Below are 19,221 nucleotides of genomic sequence, written 5' to 3'. Positions count from 1 at the left end.
CCTGATCAAAGAGCAGATACTACTGACCTGGCCAGGCTTGCCATGCCAGCGGGGCCATCTGGGCTGAGCTATGGCTCAAGAGGTTGCTCACACCCCTGCCCTCACCTCCACCACCACAACACCAAGAGCTGTTATGTCACACCCAGACATGGTGCATGTGTGGAGAGGCACAGCAGCTTTGGTGTATGGTTTGCATGCCTCTGCATCAAATACATAAAACACAGAAGGCATGATTTGAAACTGTCCTTAATAAAGACTCCAGAAAACTCTGGCTTCTTAAGCAAACAGGGTTGTGCCCTAAATAGTGAGCAACAGGACTACTGCTGGAAAAGCAGCCCATGGCTTAATACATCACACTGTCAAAAAGCTTCTCCCATTATTCAACTGAAATTTGCCTTCTCTTAAATTTCATCCCATTACTTCTAGTTACACCCCATTGTACCACTCTAAATAATTCTTCATAGCCTTGGTGTTTACACCCTTCAGATATTTGTAGATTTATATCTCAACCACCCCATTTGTCATCCTTTAGCCAAGTTATCTATATGCAGCTCTTTCGGTCTTCTCTTGTAAGTCAATCCCTCAAGCTCTCTTGTTACTTCTTTTTTTCTCCTAAACTCTCTCCAATTTGTCAACCTCCATTGTAATGGAGTGAAGCAGACCTGAATGCATTACACTTTCTGCAGTTACTAGTGCTATGTCCTCAGTCCCATCTGCTGTCTCAGCACAGGACAAGCAACCAAACTGGTTTGGGGGGGGGGCCTTTTTAGGTTACCAAAAGCAGCAAATTTGTAAGATCTTCATGCTCCGTTATTAATGCCTGAGGACCTAAGTATTCCAATAGATGCTGCATCCTGGGTGTCCACTCCTCTGGATATTTTCCCCTAGATAATCTTGGTGTTCTTCCTATTTGAATCCCATTTTGAAGTCCTGTGCTGCTTCTTGCATGCTCTCCACAAGTCACCTTCACCAAACACTGAGTCTGCCCACCACACCGTTTCCAGACTAGAAGGTTTATTTCTCCATCTAGGATGCCATGATGGAGAACTCCTTCACCATCATTTTGACTAGTTTACCAGGTGACATTGCAGAGCATTCCTATGATTCTCTGATTCCACTAGAGACTTTCAACTCAATGGGAAATGGGACACCAAGCCTATGCAGTGACTGGTGTTACAAACCTCAGTGCTAAACCAAATGCTCTGCCTTTTACAACAGCCCAGATGATCACAGAAAACACAGTGTCCTGCAGAACCCCAGTGCAAAATGAAGCATAAACAGATGACATTCCTCCAACATGCGCATCTCCATAAAGCCAGCGTTGCTCCTCCCTGTCCTGTGAACATGTCCTGCTGCACAGCTCCTTTAAACAAAACTGTCTATACAAATCAGAGGAGGACTGCTGAAAACAGCTGACGGGGTTAAAACCACAACTAAACGGGTTCTCAGTTGTGCAAGCACAAGCCTCGCAGCAGGACAAAGGCCTTGGAGAATAACCCTGGGAAGCAGAACTTGTGGCTGGGGGAGGTGCTCAAGTCCCCTCTGGTGACAAGGGCAGACCCCTTGAAGGGAAATGAGCAGAGGCACAGATGACTTCAAACTGAAGGCCTGCCTTTCAGCTTTCCTGGCTACTGCTGGTCTACCTGGAAGGAGACCGAGTGCTTTTCTAGACTGTGCTCTGATCTATGTGAATTTCCCCAGTTTGAGAAGATATCCCATAAATCTACAGTTCAGGCTTACAGCAGATGGGCATTCATTTCTCTTCAACACATTCACTCTGTCTCATATTAACACCATGTCTTCACCACATTACTTTTGAAGAGAAAAGCTATTTTGCATACCTATTAAAAATAGTCATCTCTCTCCCTAATTGTAACTTCCATGTAGCATCTAAAATCATCAGGTCACAGTGCTGCAGAAAAGCATCTAATAACAAGTTAGACGCACTCTATTATAGGCATGAATGATTTATTCTGCTTTTAAGATTACATAGACATTCAAGTTATTATAAAGCTCAGCTCTGTACAAACAACAACAAAGCAAAAGTCTCCGAAAACTGTGAAAGACAGCGAGGTCCTGAAGCCGTGTCAGAGATGCATTCAAAGCCAGGTGGGACTGATCAGCTCCAAGTCAAGGCCTCTCTCACCACAGCAGAAAGCGTGGTGGGGAAGGACAAAAGCTGACCCCTCAGGGAACAGCTATAAAAAGCATCCAAAAAACACACAGCAAGCTCTGGCAAGAAGTTTGCATTTGCCATCACTTAAATTAACAGCAAAGGAATCCCCAGGAGGGAGGAAATTTGGACTCTGTCCAACATGCAAGTGTGCTGTGTGAGGAGCTGTGGGGGGAAGAAAGAGCCACACACAAGCACTGTGGATTCAGAGGAAACCAACACAAACTGCCAGCAACCCTGAACCCTTATAAAGGGCAGGAGCTTGGCTTGACTACATTGACGGGTGTCAGGAAAGAAGTTTATTGCAGGTGACCTCAACCAGAATTGCCACTGTCAGTCATCAGCTTTCCATGAGCTGTCTTTAGAAAACAAAGATTCTCATATGTTAAAAAAACTCCAACAAGTTATCTAAAGTTATCTCAAGAGTTTATGAAAACTGAAACAATCAGAAATATCATTGTTGGCAATATAACTAACACAACATTAGTAATAGTTCCCTTGCTATCTTACATGTTGAGTTGCTATCAATTCCTACACCACGTGCAGGTCATGCTGACTTCCAGAAGACTCAAATCCCAGTCAGCACTCATTTAGCTTATGACACAAAGGATAGCTGCTCTACTCTCCCATAATGTCCTAAAGAGTTATGATGTATTCTGGATTAAGACTTTCTAAAACACCTAAACAGATCGGGTTTTTTACCCCACAAAACTCATTGTTAAATTAAGAAGTAATTCAGTCACGTAAATTTAACTTAAGCTAGTAAATCTTATAACATCTTTCTAAAAGCAAGAAAGTGTTCAGAACTTAATCCCTTTAATTCACTGTTTATCCCCTTGGCACCTAGACTATTTTTATTCTAGTCACTTTTGCCATAATAAAAAGTTAATAAAAGAGCACAAGTAGTCAGAAAAGTTGCAGAACTAATGAAGACTGGTTTCCTACAGGTTTGGTGCCTTACATCCCTTCTTTCCCCCACAGTATTTTCCCAGCCAGGCTGTCTGTGCATCTGTCTCGTTGGGACTCCTTCACGTCCCTTAACTACACGTGAGCCAAGTGGCTGCTTGGGAGCTAAATGTGATTTTGTACCAGCCCGCAGGTCTAGCAGAGCAGAGAGCTGATAACTTCACATTCCAGCCCTCCTCTTCTATTGGGGCATTGGATCTTCTGTTAAAGAGCAATGAATTTAGGGCAAAGATCTCCCTTATAAAAATAGACCGTGAAAGTTCAATGAACTTCCTACATAGTAATGCAATAGTTTTTCTAAGATAACCCACACAGGCATTGTTACCAACTATAACTGTAATACGTGCATGTCCCACAAGTGCCCCGAAAGTAAGGTGATCTTTGCAGGCCACAGGAAGGGCTCTGTCAGATAAGGAAAGGGCAGGGAAAGCATTGCTTTCTGAGAAGCCCCATGGGAAATATTCAAACTTACAACCAGTTCTTTCATAAATCAAGGGGATCAGGTTCAGGTAGCTTCTCATGTAGCACCATGACAGCGTTACAAAGGAAAGGTCTGTCCCAAGCATGCAAATCCCAAGCATGGTGGACATTTCCAGTTTATAGCAATTATCCTGAACAGCCCCTGCCTACTTGTATGCAGACAAAGCACAGTGAAGCACAGTGTGTATCTCTGGTTGTCTGTGGAGGGCTGCAGGGTAAGTCACCATTCTGTTCCAGCAGAAGCTCTGCATGGTTTCAAGGCATAGCTCCAGATCATTACATTAGTAAGTACATTTGCACATTAGTACAAACAGGTCACAGGGGTCCACATGAGAGGGAACTGGTAACACACAAGGCAGGAAGTGCCCTCCTGGTCACACTTGGTCTCACAAAGCAGTCATCACTCACTAGCTCTTTGCCATGAACCTGGGATACAAGGAGCAGCCTTGGTGAGGGGGGCCAGAGCTGCAACACTCACTGGTATGTCTAAAGGACTAAGCTGTGGGTCCTGAGGGAGCTGGTAGATGAAGTGGCTAAGCCACTGTCCACCATATTTGAGAAGTTGTGGCACTCTGGTGAAGTGAGTGCAAGAGGGGAAACATATTACCTATTTTTCCTCTGCACAGACATAATCTATACAGTCAACTCAGTACACAAGAGTCATTCTCCCTTAGGCTGGTGGTCCCAGCACAGGCACTTGCCATGTCTCAGCAATATTTCTACCACTACAACACAGCTGGGTTGCTGAGTGCAGTTGAGCACTGCAGTTCCCCAGCAAACATGAGAGACTGGTGAGGAACGAGGTCCCAGTCAAAACAGGACTTGTCACACTGATCTGTCAGAGTACACAGCCTGGTGGAAGCCCTGCACTCATGTGGGATGGTGCCAGGTTTCTTTCTGAACACAGTACACCTCATCATTCAAACATCACACTCATAATTATACCTAAACGTGAAACACAAACTTTCTATTATTGTTTTCATAGAAAACCAATAAATCTTTCATTTCTACTGAAAAGAGAATTACAAGCCCAACACACTCAAGACACAGGCTGTGGTCCAGCCTTTCAACATGGATTCAAATCTAAGCTTTTGTGTACAGCAAGTGAACAGACACATTCAGTCCCCAGTACACTTGCAAACTGGGACATCAGATGGCACACCCAGCACCTAAGCTCATAGGCTGGTGGAGATACCACCTACAATTATATGGTACAGCTGGATACAGGTGCTTGCACAAATCCCATTCATGGCAGTGTTTAAAAAAAAACCAAAAAAAAAAAAGAAAAACAGAGGAATACAAACAAAGTATGATGAATTTTCAGCAGAGGTCTAGCTAGCACATGTAGGTGTGATGCACGTATGATCCTTTGCACCACCTGCTCTGGTCTTCCCAGCCCTATCCTTTATCCTAACACAACTCTCCGGCAGTTTCTTGCTTATCAGAGATGTGATCAGAAGTTCTGCCACTGAACCAACTCAATGTCTTTTCTGCAAAAACCCAAGCAGCAGCTCTTCCTGAGTAGCCTTTTTTTTGGTGCAGTGAACTTAATAGAGATGTCGAGCACAAACGCTGGCTGCTTCCTACCACTGCTGAAATTGGGAGCAGACCTCCCGCAGGAGGCAGCCCCAGGGAGCAGCTCTAATGCGAAGCAGCCTTTACTATTCAGGAGAGTCACAGCACCAGGCTGCTGCTGCCAACTTTTCTGCCACGTTCATCCTGGCACTGCAGATCAGGAGGAGGAGCGGCATCCCGTGGCCACACTGCCGGAGCGACAGCCAGGTACCTGAGGGGCAGCTGGACTCTGACCTCCCATCTAAGCACAAGTTGGCCATAAGTGGGAAAGCTCCATTGCTGTGGGTTGGGGGGACGGGCAAAACAACATTTGAGAGGCAAATGCCCTGGGAGCCACTCTCATCACTGGAGGAACCCAAGAGATCTGGATTAATTTGCTTTTTTGCTTTCAGTTTACTTCTTGCAACCTCACAGTAAACCACTTAACCATGTAGGCAATACAGTGAGATGCCAGCACTTTCAGCTCATACTAGTCACACTATGCTGTAATCCAGTTTGCATGTCCAGTCCTGTCACTAGCTGGAGGAAACATTAATCCAAGACAGTAGAAAAGAAGGAGTAAAAAATTGTTTCTGGAAATGCAATTATTCTAATGGCAAACTGTGGAGGTTTGTTATCTAGACCCACAGCCGAGTTAAACTGAAACATATTATATTTCATGAAAAAAAAGTTTTAACCATATGTTTAGTCATTTGTGAGCTCTTGATCCTAACGCACAACATAAGCTGCAGTATCAGTGTCAAAAGTGCCTGATTTAAAGCATAAGAGGCAGAGTTACATGAAGTCAAGTTAAAATCACTTCTGCAAGTTTGCAGGCAGAAACCTTCCCATGGAATGACAGGTACAGGGGAACACATTCTGGGGTCTGTGCCGGACGGGGGGGAAGAAAAAGGTTTTTTTCATTAAAAGTTTTTCTGTGAGATTGGCTAGGGGGAAGATGATATAGCTGGGGGGGAGGACTGAGACAGCTAAAGAATAACACATGGTATGCTTTCAAAACATACAGCAACATGTGACATTCGTCTGCAAGTCTGGCACTGAGGAGCCTGTGGTCTGGCAGCAGGGAGAATTTCTGCTTTTTATTTCTTAAATCATCACAGGCATTTGAACTAAACCCCCCACCTAATAGTCTGAGGGGAAGAACATAAAATCAGATTTTACGTACCGTACTTTCAGTCAGCCATTTTCTCAGCGGATTTTTATCCTCCAACTCAATTCCCACATCATTAAAGTGATGCTGTCTCTTTAAAACACAACGTGGTGCCGTGCCAAAGCCTGCAATAAGAACCACTGGCACCAAAACAGTCAAAGCACACAGCTTAATTCTCTACTTAATAAGACAATTAAAGACGAGTATTTGGATACAACAGTCTGCAAGTACCAACACAGAGCACTGATGTCTCCAAAGGCATGTTGATCTGAAGGCTTTATCAGAAAGCATCTGTCACAACCAGATGCCATCAACACCTGAGAAAAGTGGGAAATAAAGTGGGTTAATATGGCTGTGATACACACAAAGGCATGCACTGCCCAAGTCCCTGTTTGTGAGCATTTTAGAGGGTGCAGGATAAAGTGCCCTGATGTAAAAATGCTCATAGATTAAAATAAAGTATATGTACACAGCTACCTCTGTTAAAAATACAGTCTTGTGGAAATTACTCAAATTACAATGGAATTAAGAGTGCTGTGTATTTTGTGTATTCACTGCCATAATCATAAAAAGGCTTATAGCAAGGCTGTTTTTAAATACTGTGCTTTGGCAGATGCTTTAACACACGTGGATGAATTGGGTACAGAGACTAACACAGGCACCAGTGATTGCTCATATGGAGTCTCTTGACCATATCTGCCTCTAAGTTTCCAATCAAATAATTCTCAGATGTCATCTCCTAGCAGGCTTCATCCTGCAGAGCTGAACCAAAGCTAGAGAGAAAGATAACAGCAGTGATATACGAACTAATTAGTCATTTGATTAGCTGGCAAGAAGACAAGGTCCTGCAGTTCTGTGACCTAAAAATGCCACTGATGACCTTAAAACTCCATCTCAAGGGTGTCTGGAAATCTGTAACCTCCAGGGAGAGAGAAACGGGTGATGCCTAAACTGCATTAACTTACATGAGATGTTGAAACAGCGCAGACATCAAGCTGAGGATAGGTGTGACATTTGAAGCAATCAGCCAGCAAAAGAGCACCTGCAGCACTGCACTCTGTTTGAACTGCTGCACCAAGGACTCCCAGTCCAGCCTACATGGGAGGTTCGTGGGGCAAGTGGTTTAACACACCCAGAAAGCACACCAGGACCACAGACCTCATCCTAGCAACCAACAACACACAGCAAGTGAGGAAAAAAATAAACCAGATAAAAAACCCCAACTGCTCCTGCTTTGTTACAGCAGGGCTAACAGCCAGCCAGTCCCAGGTGGCAGCCCCTGGGCTGCAACCATGCCAGGAGAAGAGAATGGCTGATGAAAAGAGAGAGAAGTCACTTTGAAGAAGACATCCTGAGTGCTTGCCTTCTTCACTTCCACTGGTGGGTCCTACACTTCACTGGAGATCTGATTCTGGTAAATCCCATGAAGGCACCAGTTATTCCACGTGCAGTAACAGGAGGAGGGAGTGGGGTGATGCCAGGACGTCGGTCCCCTTAGGCTGCAAAGTTGCATCTTCAACAGCAAAGGAGGAAGACACCAAAATGACTAGGGTTAGGGGTCCCAAGCTGTTTTGGGCCCCCTTCCTTCAGCCTGACAGCTGGAGCATGTCATCACCTGGCTGCACCCAATGGACTGAAAGTTTCCAGCCTAACCTGAGGCAGCTCCTCCCTGGCAAGCCACCAACTGGTGCAGAGGAACCCCTAGTGACCAGAAATGGGCCAGCCCAAAGTGGGCAGCTCACAAGCAGTGGGTTCCTCTCTACCAAGAAAGCCTATCTATCTCCCACCTTCAACAGCTTGGATGGAGTCTGACTCTTGGGTGTCTCTCTACTGTGAGAAGAGATTAAAGGAAATAAATGCATTGGCAAAGATCCCCCTGCCATCTGCACCTTGGAAATGCCCTCTGGAATGGAGAAGAGGAAGATCCCTCACCCTGAATGCCCCTGGGAGAATGGTGCAACCTCCAGCAGCTGCCAGCACTGCCCTGTTTCATCCCCATCCTCTCGACACAGATCCAGACCTGCCTTTCACCGCCCACTTCCCCCATGTGCTTTGTCCCAGAGGGATGAACTCACCTCCAGCATCAGTGAATTTCTCAGAAGAAGTCCAACATACAGTTTAAATTTTACCAAGCCCTGCCAGAGGCCTTGGAGTAAAATGCAGAAGTAGGAATGTTTTCTCAAATAGAAAATGGAGATTTAGAGGGCTGCAGCAGGGTCTGTAAATTGGTGCAAGCTTTGCTGAGATAATGTAACCCCAATATACACAGTGTTTCCCCCTCATTCCCTTTTCTCTGAAAAAAAATGGGGGAAAGACCCCCAACAGCACACATAATAAATCAAAGATGAAAAAATTGGCCATGGACGTGGTTCAGTAACACATGTGTTGTGCTCAGCCCTGTGTTCCCTTACAGCTCTCAGAAGTAGAGAGCAAAGTTAAGAATACAGTTACTGCAGTTACAAAGAAATTTAAGATTTCCAAATCTGACTTACTGTGAATTGAAACAAAACCTCAAAATGCTGAAATTCTCCACAAAAGGAATTCTAAAACAATTACTTGGAGTCCACTGAAAAAGAAATTATATTGCTACTGTATTTCCTACAATGGAATTATACTTTAAAATTCTAAACAGAAACCTACTTCAACACAAAGCCTGTAAAACAATGAATTGTTAACACTTTCAGAAAAGTCCTCCATCTCTTTTCTGCTACTTTTTTACAACACTGACCTGGTTTTGTAGAAGATTTTAGTGTTGATGACGCCAGATATTGGAATATGATTCCATCAACGAGTCCTAGCCAGGAAATACCAAAGCTGGGGTTGCCAAAGCAACATAATTAACTTGATCACGGTACATACACTGTGTGCCACTTCCCAAATGGCCCTTTAACACCCAGATAAATCCTTGGCTTGAATGGCGCCTCCTAATGAATTTCTCCTCTGAGTTCCTCAAGAACACAGAGCAAAAGGAGAAGTTGTCAAAATTACTAAAAGCCAAGTACCACTCTGCTCCCTGGCCAATGGTCCCCTGGGCTTGAAGAGGTCAAGGAGCAATTCTTGAGCCTACTCCCACAACTATGAACTGCAGCAATCACAGAGACACGTGACCCTGTTGCATGGAGCAAATGCATTTTGTAAAGATTCACTTTTAATTCACTGATACCAGATTTAAGAGGTTTGATTCTTCCATGGCATTATCAGTAAAATTACTACCACTCAGGCAGGGAGGCCTGAATGTTGGTGCTAAACCTTGATCCTGGGGCCACAAACTTCAAAACCTGGATATGCTGTCACTAACTCAATGTGTACAATGTATCAAAAATAAGAATCTGTCTGTTCATTTGGGAAAAAAAAATAAAGAAAAGTAAGAAACAAAAAAAAAAATTGAGTGATGGGCTTTCAGCCTGTCATCAGACCACTGTGACCTCAATTTTTGAGAAATAAAGTCAAAATCTATTCTTATCTTCAGAGATTCAAGATGTATTTGCGTGTCAAACTTTCTCCCCCTTGTCCTTAGCCTTTGGGAAGCCCACTAAAAATCATATCAAAGCCTGAAAACCCTGCGATCACATTCGCATTCACCTTTGACCCAGGATGCCTACAGCTCTCACCACCTCCTCAGCTCATCCTCACCATGCGGCAAAGGCAGCAGGTCTGGGAGCAAACTGCTCAGGATGAAATAAAGGCCACTTTGCATAGCAAAATCGTGCTGCCCTGCTCAAATTCTGAAGGCCAAAAAACTTTTCTTTGGCAGTTTTCTGCTTCTTTGTATCCACGAAGGATATTTTACCATCACCTTCCTCTCCTTACATACAAATATTTGATTATTCTCTTTGAAATGTCTCTGTAACATCTACAGGCATAGGATGCCGAATGCAAACACTGATTGATTCTTTCTTAGCCATCAAATGTGCTTACACAGCAACTACACACAGCAAATGCACACAAATCTCACACTTCACGTTTTAAAATATGAACATGTTGTGTTTTTTTTTTTTACTCAAACATAATGAATGAGCTTAAATATTAGAACTTGAAATTATTAAGTAAATCACGGCACCTGTAAAGCTTTTATTTGCATAACATTAATTCATGATGGCATGTAAAACAAATTCATCACTCTCACTATATTGTAGTCTGATTTATGTTAGAATTGGAAAAAATAAAAATCTTGAGCACAAAATTATGTTGACAAGATGTACGTGCTCTTCGAAGCCCAAGATTTTTTTTCTTTTCTGAAGCATCAAAACAACTAAATTATGGGAAAGAGGGCTGGGAGAAAGCATCTTTAAAAATGAATAACATACTAGCGTCACACATACACACTCTCCAGTTATTAATGTCAAGCATGGTGAAGATACTCTAGAAAATCATTACCATTCATAGCTACTAACAGCCATTAAATTTCAATCAATTCAACTTAACACAAGTGTACTTCAGCAGTCCTTACAGTTCCTTATAGAGGTGGCTCAGAAAGTCCTGTCTGACTTATTGCATTGTCCACCGCACAAAGGGGCATTGCTGAGCATTGCTCTGAAAGGAGCGATCTTGGTGTTGGGAACTGATGCTCTTTTAACACCGCTGCAATCAACAGACCTTGCTTTTAAGGACGGTGTGATAAAAGGGCTCTAAATAGAGCTCCTCAGGTCAGCATGGAGGGGAGCAATACACTGACTCTAGCTAGGAATGCCACTTTCTAAGCTGAAAAAAAAAAAAAAATGGTGAGGTGTTTTCAAGGAGGTTTCAATGAATTTTAGCGACAGAATCGAACTGCTTAGCACAGTGCTAAACAATTTCCAGGTGATCCACTTGCTTGAATAGAATATAATCACTAAATCTACAGGACATTTAAACAACACAGGATTTAACTTCCAGGGTATTTAAAGCTCCTAATGATGAATATAAGCCACAGCATTGTAATATTACAGCATCTCCACTCTTCTGAATTGCATTTGTAACACGGGAAGTTTTTCCACTGCATTTGCAGGAATTAAGATGTGCAGCTGACCATCCCTTGCAGACTCTGGGAAGAACGAGCTGGTCCCCTGCTGGGGGGTATTTGCCACCTCATGGAGGGGGTGACGGACTGTGGCCACAGGGTGCTCATCTCTGAGGGGCTGGACCCACACCGGCTTCCGCTGTGCAGCGGAGCATCCCAGAGAAGGTGTCTTCCTCTGGAGAGATTACGTTAGTTTCATCTACACTAAAATCCTACATTTCACAGGGGATAGAAGACTTTTTATTACTATTCCCGCCCCTCCCTCCCCCACCCCCGAAGCCCAGATTTTCCCAGCAGGGTTCATTCTGCTGGGCACAAAGTCCTCTCTCTGGATTTACAGGCAGTTTAAGCTTGCAGGTGTGTACTCCTACAGAACAGAGTCACTCCATGCACAGAAAAACAGATGCAGTGACAGATGTGCCATCACTGTAGCTGAAATTACAAGCTCAAATCCAGAGTCCCTTTTGTGGCTTTTAGCTCATCCCTTAGAAGTATCAGGATTGATGCTACTATTCATTAGGAGAATATTTGGGACTATTCTACAGAACTCTATGGTTTTGACTCCCCTGGGATTTAGACTTAGCATTTAACATGGGGTAGCAGTAAAGTTCTTTAGAATCAAGAAACACCCAAGTAATCTCTCAGGCAGATATATGCTTCATTTTGACTCATTTCCCTACACTTACAAGCTGCACTAAATGAAATGAAATGAATGTTAAAAGGGGCGTTTATTGAAAAATCTTCCAGTGACAGGTTCAGAAAGTGCCAGAGTTCAAGTAAATCGTTCCATGGAAAATGTTAGCAAAGCTTAATCATACTGGAAGCCACATTTAATTACAGCTTTTTAAGTCCATCTGGGAAAAAAGAAGCGACTTAAATATGTCACCTGAGATGATCTAGATACTGAAACTATTTGTAAGTTAACAAAAGCATTTGCATCACAAAGCACTCTGGGGCAGCACCACGGCAAAGCAGATGTGTAATGAACAAGGATCACAGCACCAAAACAATCAGGACTGTAAATAACTACTACTAATCTGCAATCATTTAAATTTGGATTTAATTGCTAGGCAGCAAATACATTTAATTCTTGAAGAGGTAAATGCTCTACGAAATACACACTTAAAGGTATTTAGTGACAGAAGCACCACAGTCAAGAATCTGAATGTCAGGAAGGCAGAGAAAAGCCAAGGAGCAGAGCTGGGGCTGCCATGAGTTCACAACTTTAAACAAACTTTTCCCTGGAAGAGAATTAATAATGTGGCCATCCCCACTGTACATACTGTAACAGGAGTGACACAATGAGGCACATGAGAGGCAAGAGGGTAGTGACTATAGAACAAAATTCAATCTAGTGGCTAATGAATAAAAAGTTCCTTTTATTTCTCAGTTGTTTTTGGTTCATTAAATTTTCCACAGATTTGCAGAGAAGAAAACGTGATCAATAAACCTTGACAAAAGTGAACATGTGAAAAAGGCGAGAGAAAGGCACAGGAAGATAAAAGTGATATCCCGATCACAGATTTCAGAGGCAGATGACCAGAGCTCTGGGCTGCTGAATAATCTGAATAGACCATCATTTCTTTACAGCCTTTTACTTTCTTTTCCCTGACTGTTGGAACTCTTCATTCAATACAATAGTAAATGCACTAAAACTTTTTTTCTTATGCTAATGGTCGAAATCGGGCGCTCACAGTTAAAACACACTTCCCACCAACTTGTTTTCTTAAAAAAAAAAAAAAAAATTAACCTATTCAAGTTAAACTAAATGTCAAAGACAGCTTAAGGCTTACTCTCACCATTCCTCAAAATTAATGGTTTTCTCCCCAGTAGATACAAAAAGAAAAGACTTGAATAAGGATAAAGCTGCAAGACTCTTTTCATATGAAAAAGAACACTTAGAAAGTAAAAAGAAATACATCCAGTACAAAGATCTTGGTACCTACAGTTCTAATTTGTATTGTTTCCTCTTAGAATATTTATAATTGCAGAAAGGTGTCAGCCAATCGCAAATAATTGTGAAACGATGAGAAAAGATTCACCAGTGACTAATGTATTTGGGCAGTCATGCCCATAACGGTATCAGAAACGCTTCCACTCATTACAATGGGAACCCAAGGGAGCCTATTTTCATTTTATTTCTAACTTGGGTGTCCACTTCCAGGCACCCAGGCCTCTTTTTCTGTGGTACTGAATATTCACAATTCCCAAACAATTTTTACAGCTCTGACCTTCTGAATTAAGGGACAACTTTCCTGTTCCCTTTGTGCAACACATTTCAGCTTTAGTATTTGGGTTCACTTTGTTTATAAGAAGTTAAAGGGTATGGGGTGTGGTTTTACAGTAGCCAAGAATGAATGAACAAAAGTTCTGTGGCCTGTCCTGGACTGCACACCTAACATTTTCCACAAAGTTCTACCAGCTCCTACCTGGAACTGGTCTGTAGAAAATTTGACCTGATTACCCACTATTTCCATTCCAGTCACTTGTTCACAAGGGAAACCTGCAATTTCTCCTCTTAAACTATCAAGATTGCCATGCAAGATACAATTCCCATTACTTTCACACCAAACACCAGTTAGTTTCTAGAAGATGCATATATATGGGATCTGCTGTATGCACAGGTTGAGAATTGTGAATATTCCACACATATGCACAAATGTGTGTACATATATGTAGATATGCACAGGCACTCATGTATTATCTGCCTTTTTAACACAACGCCTTCTTGCTGTCATTCATACAGGATTCATTCTTTGCTGTTATTTTATTTAGTGTTGTATTAATTAATTCCCAAATACCTCCTGTTGTTTTGGTTTTCTTTAAAAGGGTCCTGGCAACAGAGCTGAAGCAAACCCTAAATACCACTTAATGCTTTGTGGCAAGTTGTCCTAATGTGCAACTGTTTAAAATATTTACCTGTGCAGCTCTTGAACAATGCCCTGGAATCTTTCCCATCAGTAAGAAAGCGGACAAAAAGCAGAGACCGCTTAACCTCAATGCCTTAGCAGCAAGTGAGAAGTGCAAATATTGCATTTCTATAAAGCCCTAGAAGCTTCATAGAAATGGAGTGGCAACTAATTAGTTTGATGCTATAGTCACATCTAATGTTCCTAAGTAGCTTCTTTGAAAAAACTCACTGCCTTGAAATCCTTGGCCAGATTATTGAGTGGAGGCTTTGTAATGGGGCAATAGATAGGTGTTTGCTCCACAAATACATACAGATTTTGGTGACTGCTTACTGAATCCACTGCCTTCACTAATCTGCACTGGAAACTTCACTATGAACAGAGCACTTCTCAGAGTACAAAAGCATGAAGTATCTGTGTACCTTTCAGACTACAGGGCAAACAACTGGCTTACAGTAGGCCACCAAAAACAGGAGCAAGCAGTTAACCAAGTGTCCTCTGTACTTGCAAACAGAGAATGAGAATAATGCAACTGCTATTAGGTCATATGTTCTACCCTATCCTTAAATTAAAACAAGATGGGTCCAGAGGACTGAAAAATTCAAAGTTCTCAATAGAAATTAAGTATCGGGATCATGAAAACATATTTTCAAGTCAGACAAAACTGTAGCGATCACATAACCCTGTCTGTATACAGCTGATCACACAGCCCTAGAGCCTGTGCAGCTTCTATACAACTGTGCCACTGAAAGGGAAGTCGTGGTATAAACCTGTAAGATCATTAGAATCACAGAAAGAATAAACAAAAATGGTTCTTTGACATAAAAGTTTAAACTGGTTTTCAAAACAATGACAAAAATACTGCTCATTAAATACATGCAGCCAGAAGTCTGTCTTTTCAAAATGTGACTTCAGTGTAACATTTGGGAATGCAAGCTGCTATGTATTGGATGTCTGAGGTCAAGTTCTGTTCTCTTTTATCCAAGTATAACCTGGAGCAGCTTCAATGAAATTATGCTAGATTTATATTGACATATGCGTCTAGTTCAAATTCTTCTATGGCTCTAATTTTTCTCTAATTGAATGACCTAACACAAATAGTATTTGTCCATCTGTATACATCCCCTTTGACACACTGGAGAAAAAAAAAAAGAAAGACATTGAAAGGAAGTTGGAAACAGTCCGTCCTCGAGATCTGTTTTCCTTTGAAGAACAGCAGTTGCATTTCTGGGCACTTCAAAGTCCCATACTTTAAGCAATAACAACATTTGAGATGAAATGAATCTTACCTCAACTTGCTTTAAAGATCAGCTCTTTCCCAAACACACACCAGAGGTTGGATATACACATAACCATAGATTAACAAGTTCATCTTCAGTGAATCAAGCACTTTTCAGTGCTGCAGATAGGTCATGCTTTCAATCAAATGACAAATTTCCAAGAGTTGTTTACAGTGGAAAAGCCATAATGAATTTTCTTCTCTTCTTAAAACTCAGTTTTGCAATAACATTCAATACAACATTTTTATTGCAATTCAAAGTTTGACAGGTGTCAGCATTTCCTGACGTTCCAGCCAAAATACAAATTACCATATCCATCCATCAGAAAAGTAGAACCAAACCAATTCACTAACTCTAGTTGCTGGATGCAGCAATTATCAGGCATTTCAAACATCCCAGCAGCATAAACAATTATTTAATTATTTAGCAAGATCCTCTTTTCCAGGTGAATGTAGTTTCTTTTCTAACGAAGTTAAGTATATTAGGTTTAGAACTAAAAAAAAACCAAAACAAAACCAAAAAGTCCTCCAAAGTTTTTCTTAAAGCAAGGTAGCTTGAACAAACAGATAAAATCAGCAAGTCTTATAACAAATCAGTCTATTCCACTTGTGTGTATTTTGAATTTCATGGCTTATTTACTTAACTTTTTTGGCACCAACTCCACAGCACATGCCAATACAATATTTGTTTAAATGCTGTTTTATGCACATGCTAGTCAAACGCTTACTTTCAAATTCTTGTACATCCCAAGAGCCTCAGTTGTTAAAAAAAAAAAAAAAAGAAAAAAAAAAAAAAAAAGAAAAAAAAACCACAACCAAAAAAACACCAAAAAAAAGGGAAAAGGGGATTGGCAGGGGTGGACAAGGTTTTACAACTAGTGCCTTTATCTGTGGCCGTAAAAATACAAACACGATACGCCAATAAAATGCTAACTTCTGTATGCACGAAGTTTTCCAGCACCTGGGGCAGTATGAAATGCGAGGGCAGCTCTAGGAAGACACAAGTTTCGCTGGCCTGTGGCCCCCCCACGCCTGAACATTTGGTCACCCTGCCCTTGTACCAGGGGGCCGAGCCGGGTGCCGGCCCCGCGGAGGGGGCACCGCTCTGCGCGCACCGCACCGCGCCCGCGGCTAAGCCGCAGCCCCGGCCCGGGAAGTTCTGAAGTCCAGGCTGCAGGTTAGGTAAATGAATAAATAAATAAATAAGCCCGTAAACCTCGGAAAAGCCGGCAGCAGGACCACCGATAAATCATCCTAAGCCCCCGCGCTGGAAAAGTCAGGTTTCCCAGGAAATGATGGCAATCACTTGAGGCAGAAAAGGCATCTAGATGAGCCCATCTCCCTCCCCTCCTCCTTGATTGTTTTAAAGCCACCGAGTCCGGGGGAAAAACTCTCAACTCTCTAAGTCCTTAATAGGATTGGAGTCCGGGTCTCTCCAAGCCGCTCCTCATCACACAGGGATCAAGTTGCAGCAGGGAATTTTTTAAATTCCTCAGCAAATATACTTGTCGAAAGATTGCCCCTCCCGGATGGGGGGATGACAAGGAGGCGAGGGGGCAACTTCATTTTTCTTCTGAAAAAAAAGACAAACTCAATGCTGGCTTTGGGGAGCCCTGCCGTCCTCCGGGACCCAGGGCAAGGCGGTCCCGGCAGCAGCCCGGGGCTGGGACTGTCACCGCAGCCCCCGGGAAAAACAATGGCCATGGAGGCACGGTCCCGGAGGGGTCTGGACGGGGAAAGGGGGGCACACACCGGACACACGCGCGGCCCCATCCTCCCCGTTCACCTGCGAGGTGGGGGGGACACACGGGACGGGCCCCCCTCGGGCACCCGCTGCGAGGAGAGACCCTCACCAAATTTGTACCCTCCCTCACACACACCCCCCACCGGCGCAGGGCAGCTCCAACCAAAGCGGGAGAAGAGGAGGGAAAAAAAAAGAATAAAAAGCACAATGAAAAGACACAATAAGCATCAACTTTACCCAAAAAGCGGAGCAGCAAGTTTTCAGCAGACGAGCGGTTGCCGCGGAGCAGCGCTGCTCCTCCGGACCCCCATCATAAACTTGGGGGAGGGGGGCGTGGGAGGGACTTTCCCTCCGTCCTTCCCTTTTGTGCCTCTCCCCGCTCCGCTCCGCTCCTCGCCAAAAGCTGCCGCGGATCCCGGCGGCGGCGCGGTGTTCTCCCGGCTGCAGCCGCGGAGCAGCTCCGCGGAGGCGGGCAGGGAGGAAGGGCTGTGGAGGGCCGGGGGCGGCGTGCAGAGGTGCGGGGCGCTGCGGGGCAGCTCCTGCTGCCCATCTGCCCGGGCTGCCGGCGGGACACGGCGCGCACACGTACACGTACTTTATATATATAATAGATATACACACACATGCACACACACGATGGATGAAGTTGAGCAGCCTGCAGGAAGACGCTGGAACGCTTTCAAGCCCTGACACAAGAGGAAAACTGGCTCTAGGGTCTGTTTTCTCTTCCACCCGCCCTTAAAAAAAAAATAGGGAAATCTAAACCTTCCCACCCTTTCGGCGCGGGAGCAGCGCACCGCTCCGGATCTTCTCTCTCCTCCCCCCAGCCCCTTTCATCCCGGATCGCCCCCTCGCCTCGGCGAACCGCACCATTTTGGGTGCGGGGCTTTCTGTGGGGCGCGGTGGGATCCGCTCGGCCAGCCCGGCCCCGCCGCGCCGCTCAGGAGCGCCGGGAGCCCCCGCACACCCCGCTCAGCTGGAGCGCATCTGCCGCGAACCCATACAGATCCCCCTTCCTCGGGGAAAGCCGCCCCCCTCGTCCCCAAACAGCAGAAGTTTGGCCTGTGCAGATTCGCTCGCGCAGAGGCGGGGATGGAGCTGGGGGTGGTTTTCCTCCAACTTTGGTGGTTGCTTTTTCCCCGCGAGTTTGCGCGACTTTTCAAGCCCCCGCCCCAGCAGGGCTGGAGCAGCAGAGCTCCGCGGAACATCTCCGCACACGGGCAGCTTTACCAGCCAGGAACATCTAGGGGGAGAAAAGCATTCATTAAAGACTCTTCCCTAAACGCGATAAGCAACCTCACCGGAGCACGATAATCTAGTTTAATCCTCGTGTTTTGGGACCGAGGCTACGAGGAGGGGAGAAAGACTCTCCAAAAAGTGCCCTGCTCCCACCCCGAATATCTTTGTTTTTGCTCCGATCTACATTAAACAGCAGTACCAATGAGAAACGCAGCAGCCTGAACTTGGACTTTGGCCAGGCTGGGCTTGTTATTTGATTTGTTTTGATATCTTTGGCTATGGAATTTATCAAAAGTTTAAAATACAACCAGATGCTGTTGGGAAGGGTCACCGCACTGTACTCCAGAGCAAGCTCAAACTCGCCGTATCATCAGGGTATCTGACTCCGGCAGGATTATGGCCAGTACCATGGCAACCGCATGCCACATCAGCCCCCAGCTTCACTTTCAGTCCCTTGGGCAGAGTTAACATTTGCCAGCGGATTTGCCCGACACGCAGCCCAGGTCCGGGCAAGTGGAAAATGAGCACAAACCACTCAGAAATCTTCCTCTTCTAGCCTGTGCAAAGCGACCTGGCTGGACTGGTCCACACTACAGTCTTAATCCTAAAATCCAGCTACCAATTTGGGTGCCTTCTGTATGAAAATTTGCACACATACCTTTTTTTTTTTTTTTTCTTTCTTTTTTTTTTCCTTTTTTGGATGGCAT

At 44.1% G+C, this 19,221-nt stretch overlaps 1 protein-coding gene across 1 annotated transcript in view; it reads right to left on the bottom strand.

The window, feature by feature from the left end:
• The window catches only part of GLI2 (GLI family zinc finger 2), a 191,194-nt gene extending 173,000 nt beyond the window's left edge, over positions 1–18,194 (bottom strand). The window contains exon 1 of the mRNA XM_069021030.1: positions 18,146–18,194. The gene's annotated coding sequence lies outside the window, so the exon portion shown is untranslated. The remainder of the gene's footprint in view (positions 1–18,145) is intronic.
• Positions 18,195–19,221: the final 1,027 nt, after the last annotated feature.

The sequence above is a fragment of the Aphelocoma coerulescens genome, chromosome 7 (genome assembly GCF_041296385.1).
Source record: "Aphelocoma coerulescens isolate FSJ_1873_10779 chromosome 7, UR_Acoe_1.0, whole genome shotgun sequence".
Classification (NCBI taxonomy): domain Eukaryota; kingdom Metazoa; phylum Chordata; class Aves; order Passeriformes; family Corvidae; genus Aphelocoma; species Aphelocoma coerulescens.
This window is presented reverse-complemented; position numbering and strand designations above follow the sequence as displayed.